Raw genomic sequence first — 12,777 nt, 5'->3', positions numbered from 1 at the left:
CGCAACGCCCCATGTCACCAGCTGACACTTGACCGATCGCAGCTCGCTGCGGACGCCCGCAAGAAGTCAAATCTCAGGGTTGTATCCGGTGCGGCACCTTGGTAATAAATTGACTTTGAACTTTGATCTGATTGAACACAGTATGTTCTCGTGGTTTGCTGGACAAACTTTTCACTGATCCCCCGGCACAACTTTAACACGCGGGCACCGCTGTCGCGCAGGGGTTACTGTGACACTGCAACAGCTCGGCAACGTTCCCTCCCAGGCGCGCGCCGACATGTCCTTTAGCACTGGCGCACAAAGGCATTTAAACTGCGCACGAAAGGCTGTCACCCTCTACCTCGTTGGCACGTTGAGTATACTTCACCATCGTACACAATCACATTTCCCGTTCTGGTTTCTGACACAGACAGTGGTGCTTGCGATGATTTGTCTGCAGGTTTCAGAACTGGCTTATCGATACTGCTTTTATTGAAGAAATTATTGATCCACTTCGTCGAATTCCAAGGGAATTCGTGAAGCGCAAAGGGACTGTTAGTTCACTTAAAGTAGGATAACTTAATGAAAGAGTAGAAACTGCTACACTGAAAGCTCATGAGCCGGGAAAGGGCAGCTACGAGAAATATTTACGTACAATACAGAAACTGGTGCTACCTGTGTGTTTTCTCACCATGCAAAAGTTGCTGGAGAATCTACAAGTGGGAAGAAGTGGATTGATATTTGGAAACTTGAATTTTTAAAGCGCCATTTAGCAAGCAAATCACACACAGCAAAATCTCCGGGGAGAAAGTCCTTCATTACCCGCTACAGGCCTGCTACGCGTGTTTTGCGAGAGTGCACATGAACGAGAGTGAAAACAAACAAATTCAGAGGAGATTAAATCACAAAAGAGAAAGTCTGCAGATGCTGGAAATCCAAGCAACACACACAAAATGCTGGAGGAACTCAGCAGGTCGGGCAGCGTGTACAGATGAACGAGGGTGAAAACAATCAAACCCAGAGGAGATCGAAGTTCTTACTGACAGTGTTCTGCAACAGTAGTACAGTGCAAAAGGTAATTAAAAAACTATAAATTGCCACAAAAAATACGTACAATAGATTCTGGTTAACTGGACCATCGGTTGAACAGGGCAGCCGCTTATTTTTGAGACAACTCTTAAAGAACAAAAACTAATCGAGGAAATAGTCGGGATTCCCTTTGTTTATCTGGGACACTCTGTGGCTCAACTGAGACTGTTGCCAAACAGTTTCTAACTAGCATAACTCGTGTGTTTTTGTCTGGCTGTTAAACACAACGCCAAGGTCTGAACCAGCAGTTTCGTTTTTCTTAAACAGCATCAGCTGCGTGCGTGCTTGTGTTCAAACAGCAGTGACTTCTATCACCGACAGTTGGCGAGAAGTAGGCAGCGAGACGATTTAGAACTGGTTTCGCTCACCGCGGTTTCGAGCGTTCGGGGCTCGGAGATGCCAGGAGCGGCCGGGAGCGAAAAGTGAAACTGTTTCACTATTTCAACAAGTACGAAGAATTTGAAGGTATCGACAATCATCTTGAGTGTTACAATGAAAATGAAGATTTGGAGGATGCAATTGTTGAAAGCATTGTATGGAAGCAGCCCATTATCTACGCGAGGTGTCTGCACTGATTTTGTTCCTTTACAGTCAAAGGAACATGGCCATGTACACCGGATGGATGCTTCTGTCGATAACCTGTAGGAACTAATACACAGTTTTGTAGTACTGTAATAGTACTGGTAATGTTCCAACTTATTCTGTAGTTCACTTAAGTACATAATTTTGTTACTCAATTTGCCTTTTTTTGAATTCCTTTTTAACAATTTCCATGAAACTTTGGCTAATTGGGGCAGCCACATAATTGCACCAAACTGCACAGGTCCAATACGTTTCAATTAACCAGAATCGTGTGCGTGCATACGTGCGCCAGACTGCCTCCGAAACATCTTCTGCACTCTTTTCTGCAGATGCTGCCTGTCCTGCTCAGTTCCTCCAGCATTTCGAGTGTGTTGTTTTGGACTTCCAGCATCTGCAGACTCTTGTGTATGTGGTTGGCCGTGATTGCTCGTGGCAAATTTATTCTACAGAAGTGGGTTTGCCATCGCATTCTTCTGGGCAGTGACTTTACAAGACGGGTGACCCCCCAGCCATTATCAATACTCTTCAGAGATTGTCCGCCTGGCGTCAGTGGTCGCATCACCAGGACTTGTGATCTGCACCGGCTGCTCGTACGACCGTCCACCACCTGCTCCCACGGTTTCACATGACCCTGATCGGGGTATAAGCAGGTGCTACACCTTGCCCAAGGGTGACCTGCAGGCTAGCCAAAGGGGCGCCAAAAGCAGTGAGGTCGTGGTGCAAAAAGACATCACAAAAACGACTCGAATCCAACTCCACTTCGAAGCTGGTCAATTCTGGAGGCAGCCAGCACCCACAGGTAGGCCCAATCCAGAGCGAGACACAAAACCCAGCAGGTCACGAGAGGAAATGACAGCCAGCTGGCAGCGTTTCGCGCGCTGCTCGATCGACACGTCCTGCCGTCCAGCGAGGGGGGGTGGGAAGGCCACCGCAGAGCGAGGAGCGGCTTTCCGAAGCAGACGGAATCCGCACTGACGTACAGCCCGCGACGGAGGACTGAATCCGCGACCGGTTGAGCCCTGGGTCTGAGTCACCGCAGGCGTGACTGCCTGCGACAGTGGAGATGAGCCTGCCGGTAGAGGAGACTTCGAAAGGCGTACCGTTGGGAAAGTCCGCACAACGTGTTACGGGGGCGGGGGGGGGGAGCCAGCGACTAGCTCAACGCAAGGTCGGGGGTTCAATTTCCTGCCGATGTCTGTAAGGAATTCGTACGTTCTCCCCCGCTCCCCCGAACACGTCCGTTTCCTCCGGGTGCTCAGGTTTCACCACACATTCCAAAGACGGATGGGTCAGGGTGAGTGAGCTGGCGACGCCTGCCGGCTGCCCCAACACATCCTCGTACTCCATATAGAAGAGTACAGCACAGGAATACGCCACTCGGCCCACAATGTTGTGCTGAACCAACCCAGGCAGTATCCGTGGAAAAGAGCAGCGCTCCCACCTTTTACATCTACTCCTCATATTTTTTTTTCCCTCCAGTCCTGCTGAAGGGTTCTCGGCCCGAAATGTCGACTGTTTACTCTTGTTTGTGTGTGTGTGTGTGTGTGTGTGTCTGTCTGTCTGTCTGTGTGTGTGTGTCTGTCTGTGTGTGTGTGTGTCTGTGCCTGTCTGTCTGTGTGTGTGTGTGTCTGTCTGTCTGTGTGTGTGTGCGTCTGTCTGTTTGTGTGTGTGTCTGTGTGTGTGTGTGTCTGTCTGTCTGTGTGTGCGTGTCTGTGTGTGTGTGTGTGTGTCTGTGTCTGTCTGTCTGTGTGTGTGTGTGTGTGTGTGTGTCTGTCTGTGTGTGAGTGTGTGTGTGTCTGTGTGTGTGTCTGTCTGTCTGTGTGTGTGTGTCTGTGTGTGTGTGTGTGTGTCTGTCTGTCTGTGTGTGTGTCTGTGTGTGTGTGTGTGTGTGTGTGTGTGTTTTTGTGTTTTTGTCTGTGTTTGAGTTGTGTGTGTGTATTGGTGTTTTGTGTGTGTGTGTGTCTGTGTGTGTGTGTCTGTCTGTGTGTGTGTGTGTGTCTGTCTGCGTGTGTGTGTCTGTCTGTCTGTGTGTGTGTGTGTGTCTGTCTGCGTGTGTGTGTCTGTCTGTCTGTGTGTGTGTGTGTGTGTGTGTGTGTGTGTGTGTGTGTGTTTTTGTGTTTTTGTCTGTGTTTGAGTTGTGTGTGTGATTTTGTGTGTGTGTGTATTGGTGTTTTGTGTGTGTGTCTGTCTGTGTGTCTGTGTGTGTGTGTGTGTGTGTGTCTGTCTGTGGTGTGTGTATGTGTGTGTGTGTTTTTGTCTGTGTTTGTGTTGTGTGTGTTTGTGTGTGTTTTTGTCTGTCTGTGTTTGTGTGTGTGTGTGTGTGTGTGTGTGTTTGTCTCTGTGTGTTTGTGTTGTGTGTGTGTTTTTGTGTGTGTGTGTATTGGTGTTATGTGTGTGTGTGCTTTTGTCTCTCTGTGTGTTGTGTGTGTGTGTATTGGTGTTGTGTGTGTCTGTGTGTGTCTGTCTGTCTGTGTGTGTGTGTGTGTGTGTCTATCTGTCTGTCTGTGTGTGGTGTGTGTGTGTGTGTGTGTGTGTGTGTGTGTTTGTGTTGTGTGTGTGTTTTTGTGTGTGTGTGTATTGGTGTTATGTGTGTGTGTGCTTTTGTCTCTCTGTGTGTTGTGTGTGTGTATTGGTGTTGTGTGTGTCTGTGTGTGTGTGTGTGTGTGTCTGTCTGTCTGTCTGTGTGTGTGTGTGTCTATCTGTCTGTCTGTGTGTGGTGTGTGTGTGTGTGTGTGTGTGTGTGTGTCTGTGTCTGTGTTTGTTTTGCTTTGGATTTCCAGCATCTGCAGATTTTCTCTTGTTTGTTGTTGGAATAGAAAATTGAATTGGCCGCGGGAAAACCGCAGTTACTATGAGACCGGATGCCAGTGACGAGGAGACAGCAGGTCCTGAGTGGGTCGGGTCCTGACTGATGGCTGCCACCCTGTTGAGACATCACTTTCTGAAGTGGTCCTGTTTACTACTTCCTGCAGCTTTTTCATGCTAACTTGGTAACAGGGAATCGCAGACAAAGCCTGGGGGTAGAGATATGGAATGTAGCAATGGTCACACCCAAGTTCCAGGAACATCAACGATGTTATAGAATGCAGCTACTGTTGTGATGGAAAATTAGATTGGATTCAGAGATAGACAAACAGAAATGAAAACATCCAACCTTGAAAAATGTGACTGATTGTGTCAGAGTAAAACTTTGACAAACTGGTACAGACGTTTGGTGGAGCCTGATATGGAGACATCACTGCCCGGAATGGAAAATCCTACAAAAAGTGTTGGATATGGCTGAGTCTGTCAGGAGTAAAGACCTCCCCACCATTGAGCAGATCTACACAGAGTCCTGTCACAGGAAAGCAGCGTCCGTCAGCAAGGACCCACTTTCTTCTCACCTCCTGACATCAAGAGAAAGATGAGGAAACCTCAGGACCCACACCACCAGGTTCAGGAACAGTTATTACCCTTCACCCATCAGGAATGAGGTACAGGAGCCTCAGGACCCACACCACCAGGTTCAGGAACAGTTATTACCCCTCAACCATCAGGAAGGAGGTACAGGAGCCTCAGGTCCCACACCACCAGGTTCAGGAACAGTCATTACCCCTCAACCATCAGGCCCTTGAACCAGAGGGGACTAACTTCACTTGCCCGATCACTGAACAGATCCCACAATTTATGGACTCGCTTTCAAGGACGCTTCATCTCATGTTCTTGATATTTATTTTTCATTCATTATTATTATTATTTCTTTCTTTTTGTATTTGAACAGTCTGTTGTATGCTACATACTGGCTGAAAGCCCAGGTTGGTGTGTTCTTTCGTTGACTCTGTTCTAGACTTATTGAGTATGCCCACGAGAAGACGAATCTGAAGGCTGTAAATCGTGGCATTGATGTTCTTTGAACTTGGGGCTCATCGCCGTAAACTCTCGCCACCCATTCACCTGCTCACAAGCATCTTCAGAGCAGCTGACGTTCCTACCTCAACCAGCTCCTCTGGCAGCTGAGAGTCGTTCTCCAACACCGGCTGTGACCCCCAGCGCCCACACAGGAAAGTGAATCTCCGGGTCCTTTCACAGCCTGATGGTAAACTTACTCTGAACTGTGAATTAATCACACACCTATGTCCTCCAATCTTCGATTTCCAAAACTCTGCGAGAAAGACGGCTCACCCTCTCTCTACCCCTCGGGGTTTGGTACAATTCTGAGCGCTCGCCCCCCTCGGTCGCTGACACTCCAGCCACAACTTGTCTGATCTCTCCTTGTATCTCACCCCCATCAATATCCTCATAAAACCCTCACAATGAACCTCTTTACAAGTTTAATCGCATCCTTCCCATGTCCGCGTGCTGATCAAAACTGAATGCAAAACGCTAGGACCTAAACACCAGAGATTCTGCAGATACCAGAAATCCAGAGCAACGCACGCGCACACACACACACACACAAACGCTGGAGAACGCAGCAGGTCGGGCAGCATCTATGGAGGGGAATAAATAGCCTACAGTTCAGGCCGAGACCCTTCTTCAGGACTGGAAAGGAAGGGGGACAGAGCCGAAAATAAAAAGGCGGGGGAGGGAAAGAAGACAAGGAAGGACAGGTGAGACCAGGTGAGGGGGGTGGGTGGGGGAGGAGGACAAGCTGACAGGTGACATGTGAGACCAGGTGAGGGAGAAGGTGGAAGGGAGGACGACAAGATGACAGGTGAGACTAGATGAGGGGAAGGTGGGTTGGTGGGCGGGGAAGCGGGAGCTGTACAAGTTGACAGGTGACAGGTGAGGATGAAGGTGGATGGGGACAGGTTGACAGGTGAGACCAGGTGAGGGGGAAGGTGGGTGGGGGGGACGGGAGGAGGACAAGCTGACAGGTGACAGGTGAGGGGGAAGGTGGAGGGCAGGAGGACAAGGTGACAGGTGAGACCAGGTGAGGGGGAAGGTGGGTGGGGGGGACGGGAGGAGGACAAGCTGACAGGTGACAGGTGAGGGGGAAGGTGGAGGGCAGGAGGACAAGGTGACAGGTGAGACCAGGTGAGGGAGAAGGTAGGTGGGTGGGGGAGGGGAGGAGGACAAGCTGACAGGTGAGAGGTGAGAGCAGGTGAGGGGGAAGGTGGGTGGGTGAGAGAGGGGGAGGAGGACAAGCTGACAGATGACAGGTGAGGGGGAAGGTAGGTGGGTGGGGGAGGGGAGGAGGACAAGGTGACAGGTGAGACCAGGTGAGGGAGAAAGTAGGTGGGTGGGGGAGGGGAGGAGGACAAGCTGACAGGTGAGAGGTGAGAGCAGGTGAGAGGGAAGGTGGGTGGGGGAGGGGAGGAGGACCAGGTGACAAGTGAGACCAGGTGAGGGGGGAAGGTGGGTGGGGGAGGGGAGGAGGACAAGCTGACAGGTGAGAGCAGATGAGGGGGAAGGTGGGTGGCTGGGGGAGGGGAAGGGAGAAGGACAAGGTGACAGGTGAGACCAGGTGAGGGGGAAGGTGAGTGGGGATGAAGCAAGAAGCTGACAGGTGATATGTAGAAGAAGTAAAGGGCTGGAGGAGGAGGATAGTGGACCCTGGGAGACAGGGAAGGAGGAAGGACTCTGGGCAGGTGAGAAGAGGAGAAGGGGCGAGGGGAAAGGAAAAGGAGATGAGGGGGAGAGGCCAAAGTCAGCGTGACCTCACCGAAGTCTTGCACCAACGGCAACACAACCTGCAAACGCCTACGCACAATGGCCCTGACTGACGAACGCTGGCATGCTAACAGTCTTCTTCGCCTCCCCATCTCCCCGCGGCTCCACTCTAACGGAACAATGGAGCGAAACGCCAAGGGGAATCCGCACCTCGAAGTTGCTCAGGACTCCTGCGCTCGAAGTGCGGGCAAAGGTGAGGCCAGGCTTGGCGAGGGGAGGGCAGACCAGGCCGGGAGCCTCAATGTCCGCTCGATTTGAGCAACGGGCTGGGTTGTAAGAGCGGAGTTCCGGGCTGAATCGTGGCCCCGGCCCCTTAGGGTGAGGAACGCCCCGAGGTTTGGACGATTTAACCACATTGAAACGGTAAGGGTGCCGGGGAGCGGGGACAGGGGACGCTGCTCCATGCCGAGCCGAGGCTGCGGTCTGCATAAGCGCGCGCGTGAGCACACATGCACACGCGGACGGAAAATGTACTCAGGCCGCTGGACGATACGGACGTGCCTTGCTCTTGCTGGACTGCGTGGGGCGACCCCAGCGGTGTTGGTTGCCATGGCGACCGCCGCTTTTCACGGCGTGCTTGAACGGACAAACTCGCTCCACTTCCACCTCTGGAGAGCCTGCCTCTGGAACCGACGTGCCCGGGACCGTCGCTCATCATCCGACTGCACACGCACCCAACCAAACGAAACAACCTCAACTCCACACCCACACAACGTACAGCGCACCGACCACAATGTGATGTCGAGGCACTGGTGAGACCACACTTGGAGTATTGTGTGCAGTTTTGGGCTCCTTATTTTAGGAAGGACATACTGACATTGGAGAAGATTCACAAGAATGACTCCAGGAATGAAAGGGTTACCGTATGAGGAATGTCAGGCAGCTCTTGGGCTGTATTCCCTGGAGTTCAGGAGAATGAGGGGGGATCTCATAGAAACATTCCGAATGCTAAAAGGCCTGAACAGATTAGATATGGCAGTTATTTCCTATGGTAAGGGAGTCTAGGACAAGAGGACACAACTTCAGGGTTGAAGGACGTCTATTTAGAACTGAGCTGCAGAGAAATTACTTTAGTCAGAGGGTGGTAAATCTGTGGAATCTGTTGCCACGAGGGGAGAAAAAAACCAGAGGACATGGGTTAAGGGTGAGGGGGGAAAAGTTTAAAGGGAACATTAGGGGGGGCTTCTTCACACAGAGAGTGGTGGGAGTATGGAATGAGCTGCCAGACAAGGTGGTAAATGTGGGATCTTTTTTAACATTTAAGAATAAATTGGACAGGTACATGGATGGGAGGTGTATGGAGGGATATGGTCCGTGTGCAGGTCAGTGGGACTAGGCAGAAAATGGTTCGGCACAGCCAAGAAGGGCCAAAAGGCCTGTTTCTGTGCTGTAGTTTCTATGGTTCTATGGTTCTACGGAGCAGCTGTGGAGGCCAAGTCATTGGGTGTATTTAAGGCAGAGATAGATAGGTTCTTGATTAGCCAGGGTGTCAAAGGGTATGGGGTGAAAGCAGGGGAGTGGGGATGACAGGAAGAATTGGATCAGCCCATGATTGAATGGCGGAGCAAACTCGATGGGCTGAATGGCCTACTTCTGCTCATATATCTCATGGTCTTGTGGTCTAAAATACTACCATAAATAAGTTAATAAAATATAATTCAAAACTGCATGTAGTGCGCCAGCACAGGTGAACAGGAAACAGATCGCTGTCCCAGTGACGAGACCTCAGTAGTGACAGGGTATTCATTAGTCTCCCAGCCTGAGGGAAGGAGCAGTTACCCAGTCTGTCAGTCCTAGTCCTGACGCCCCTGTCCCTCCTCCAGGACGGCCGTGGGTCAGAGAGATTGTGGGGTGTGTGGTAGTGACGAGACCCCGGTGGTGACAGGGTATTCATTAGTCTCACAGCCGGAGGGAATGAGCTGTTACCCAGTCTGTCAGTTCTAGTCCTGATGCTCCTGTACCTCCTCCCAGACGGCCGTGGGTCAGAGAGATTGTGGGATGGGGGGGGGGGGAACGAGACCCTGGTAGTGACAGGGTATTCATTAGTCTCACAGCCTGAGGGAAGGAGCTGTTACCCAGTCTGACAGTTCTAGTCCTGATGCTCCTGTAAGACCATAAGACCTGGGAGCAGAATTAGGCCATTCAGCCCATCAAATCGGCTCCACCATTCCATCGTGGCTGATTTATTATCCCTCTCAAACCCCATTCTCCTGCCCGCTCCCCGCAACCTTTGACACACTGGCTAATCAAGAACCAATCAACCTCCGCTTTAAATATACACAAGGACATCCTCCACAGTCGCCTAGTCCTAGTGACGAGACCCCGGTGGTGGTAGGGTATTCATTAGTCTCACAGCCTGAGGGAAGGAGCTGTTTCCCAGTCTGTCAGTCCTAGTCCTCATGCTCCTGTACTTCCTCCCAGACGGTGGTGGGTCAGAGAGAGATTGTGGGATGGGTGGTGTTGTCGAGACCTCGGTGTGGCAGGAGCTGTTACCCAGTCTGACAGTTCTAGTCCTGAGGCCCCTGTACCTCCTCCCAGACGGTGGTGGGTCAGAGAGAGAGTGTGGGATGGGTGGTGTTGTCGAGACCTCGGTGTGGCAGGAACTGTTACCCAGTCTGTCAGTCCTAGTCCTGACGCCCCTGTCCCTCCTCCAGGACGGCCATGGGTCAGAGAGATTGTGGGGTGTGTGTTAGTGACGAGACCCCGGTGGTGACTGGGTATTCGTCAGTCTCCCAGCCTGAGGGAAGGAGCTGTTACCCAGTCTGACAGTTCTAGTTCTGATGCTCCTGTACCTCCTTCTCGATGGTCGTGGGTCACAGAGACTGTGGGATTGGGTGGGGGGGGGGTAAAGGACACTGAACCACACTTCTGCCCCCTGGGCTACAACGTCCCAGGGTAGAGTGGTCGGGTACAGGACAACTCTAGAAGCATCAAACGAAGAAGTGAACGGACTCAGCTCTGAGGCTGACAGACTCAACCAACTCCCATCACAGCCACGGCTCTCCCGGCCACCGAGAACACCTCAAAAAGCCACACCTCAAGAAGCTGGCATCCACCATGAAGGGCACCCAGCACGTGCCCTCTTCTCATTGCTGCCATCAGGGAGGAGGTACAGGGGCCTGAAGACACACACTCAACGATTCAGGAACAGCTTCTTCCCCTCTGCCATCAGGGAGGAGGTACAGGAGCCTGAAGACACACACTGGGTGGACAGCAGGTGGGGTAGGGGGCACTGAAGCTCTGACAATCATGAGGCCCCCCCCACCGTAGGTCGGGGTTGGCCAGGGATGTTGTGTACGAGCCCTCTACACGACACGGGGAGCGAGCTGTTGCCCGTGTAGCAGGCTCCCCCTCTCCACGCAGCCGATGAACCGAAAGGAACAGCAGAGACCGATACAGTTTGGCACCAGGAGAGGCCGGTCAGCGTACAACTCAACGTAGGGACCCCAGCTTTAGATTTTTCCCTCTGGGTTTACTCCCGACTCCTTCCCCGTGAGTGGGTACAGCCGCAAGGCAGCGGAGGTTTGAGATCGGAGATTTTCCTTCTCCTCGATGAGCTGCCAACCCTGGCTGACGAGCCCCATCTGCCCGAAGCGACTGGCTTTAAGGTGCCAGTAACCCGCCTTTGGCCCTTCTCCTGTCGGTAGAAACGGCTCCACTTGGTAACTAAGCCGCAGGTGAAGGCCGGGAGCTGGACTTGGCTGTCAGGGGCCATTTGAGACGTACGCCACTGGTGGTGGGAGTCTACCCACACTACCAACCCGGCCACAACAAACTTTCAAGAACCAAAGCTCCCGACAGTCCTGACGTGAATGGGGTCAGTGAAGGTCCACGACAGGTCAGTGAGGCTTTGGAGAGGCTTGCCAGGATGAGGCTGCCCGGTTTAGAGGGCATGTGCTGTCAGGAGAGAGGCTGGACAAAACTGCAAACACGAGGAATTCTGCAGATGCTGGAAATTCCAGCAACACACATCAAAGTTGCTGGTGAACGCAGCAGGCCAGGCAGCATCTCTAGGAAGAGGTACAGTCGACGTTTCGGGCCGAGACCCTTCGTCAGGACTAACTGAAGGAAGAGCTAGTAAGAGATTTGAAAGTTGGAGGGGGAGGGGGAGATCCAAAATGATGGGAGAAGACAGGAGGGGGAGGGATGGAGCCAAGAGCTGGACAGGTGATTGGCAAAAGGGATACGAGAGGATCATGGGACAGGAGGTCCGGGGAGAAAGACAGGGGAGGGGGAACCAGAGGATGGGCAAGGGGTATAGTCAGAGGGACAGAGGGAGAAAAAGGAGAGAGAGAGAGAAAGAGAGAGCGAGAGAGAGAGAGAGAAAGAATGTGTGTATATAAATAAGTAACAGATGGGGTACAAGGGGGAGGTGGGGCATTAGCGGAAGTTAGAGAAGTCGATGTTCATGCCATCAGGTTGGAGGCTACCCAGACGGAATATAAGGTGTTGTTCCTCCAACCTGAGTGTGGCTTCATCTTTACAGTAGAGGAGGCCGTGGATAGACACATCAGAATGGGAATGGGATGTGGAATTAAAATGTGTGGCCACTGGGAGATCCCACGTTCTCTGGTGGACAGAGCGTAGGTGTTCAGCAAAGCGGTCTCCCAGTCTGCATTGGGTCTCGCCAATATATAGAAGGACAAAACTGGGCTGTTTTCTCTGGAGCAGAAGAGGCTTAGGGGAGATCTGATCGAGGTTGATAAGATAATGAGCCAAATACCTCAAAAACTGCCGGCCGACTTTTATGGATGTGCGATGGAGATCATACTGACGCACGGAACAACGGTGTGGTAGTCTAGCTGTAGCAAGACAGATCAGAAAGCGCTCCCACAGGTGATCAGGGTTAGACATTGCTGGCTGACTTTTATCGATGTACAACCGAGACTATACTGACATACGGAACGACAGTGTGTTACTCTCCCTGCAGCAAGAGAGATCAGAAAGGACTCCAACGGCTGATCAGGGTTAGACACTGTTGGCTAACTTCTCTCGATGTGTGATGGAGACCATACTGACATACGGAACGACAGTGTGTTACTCTCCCCGCAGCGAGAGAGATCAGAAAACACTCCCTAGGGTGATTAGGACGGCTCAGCACATAATCAGAACCAGGTTTATGATCACCGACACGTGACGTGATATTTGTTAACTTAGCAGCAGCAGTTCCATGCAACACATAATATAGCAGAGAGAAAAATAATAATAATAAATAAAACATAATAATAACATATAAGTAAGTCAATTATGTATATTGAATAGATTTTAAAAACTACCAGACCTGGAGACAATCGACAGCTGTCAGTGCTCGTAACGTTCATTAAAGACCCATCCCGTCCCGGACACTCTCTGTTCAATGTCCTGCCGTCTGGTCGGTGACACAGAAACATCTCCGACAAGACAGTCAGAGTGGAAAACAGCTTCTTCCCCGAGGGCTGTTGTGCAGCTGAATAATGCCACACCCCGGCTTGCCAG

The 12,777-nt window shown here is 51.6% G+C and overlaps 1 protein-coding gene across 2 annotated transcripts in view; it reads right to left on the bottom strand.

Annotated features, from left to right (window-relative positions):
• erbb2 (erb-b2 receptor tyrosine kinase 2) overlaps window positions 1–12,777 on the bottom strand; it is a 217,907-nt gene that overhangs the window by 191,132 nt on the left and 13,998 nt on the right. The window contains exon 1 of one of the 2 annotated variants that reach the window (XM_063037113.1): window positions 12,584–12,768. The exons of the other annotated variant lie outside the window; for it this stretch is intronic. The gene's annotated coding sequence lies outside the window, so the exon portion shown is untranslated. Of the gene's footprint in view, window positions 1–12,583; window positions 12,769–12,777 lie in introns of those variants that run through there. 2 annotated transcript variants of the gene reach the window in all.

This window comes from Mobula hypostoma, chromosome X1 (assembly GCF_963921235.1).
Source record: "Mobula hypostoma chromosome X1, sMobHyp1.1, whole genome shotgun sequence".
Lineage (NCBI taxonomy): Eukaryota > Metazoa > Chordata > Chondrichthyes > Myliobatiformes > Myliobatidae > Mobula > Mobula hypostoma.
This window is presented reverse-complemented; position numbering and strand designations above follow the sequence as displayed.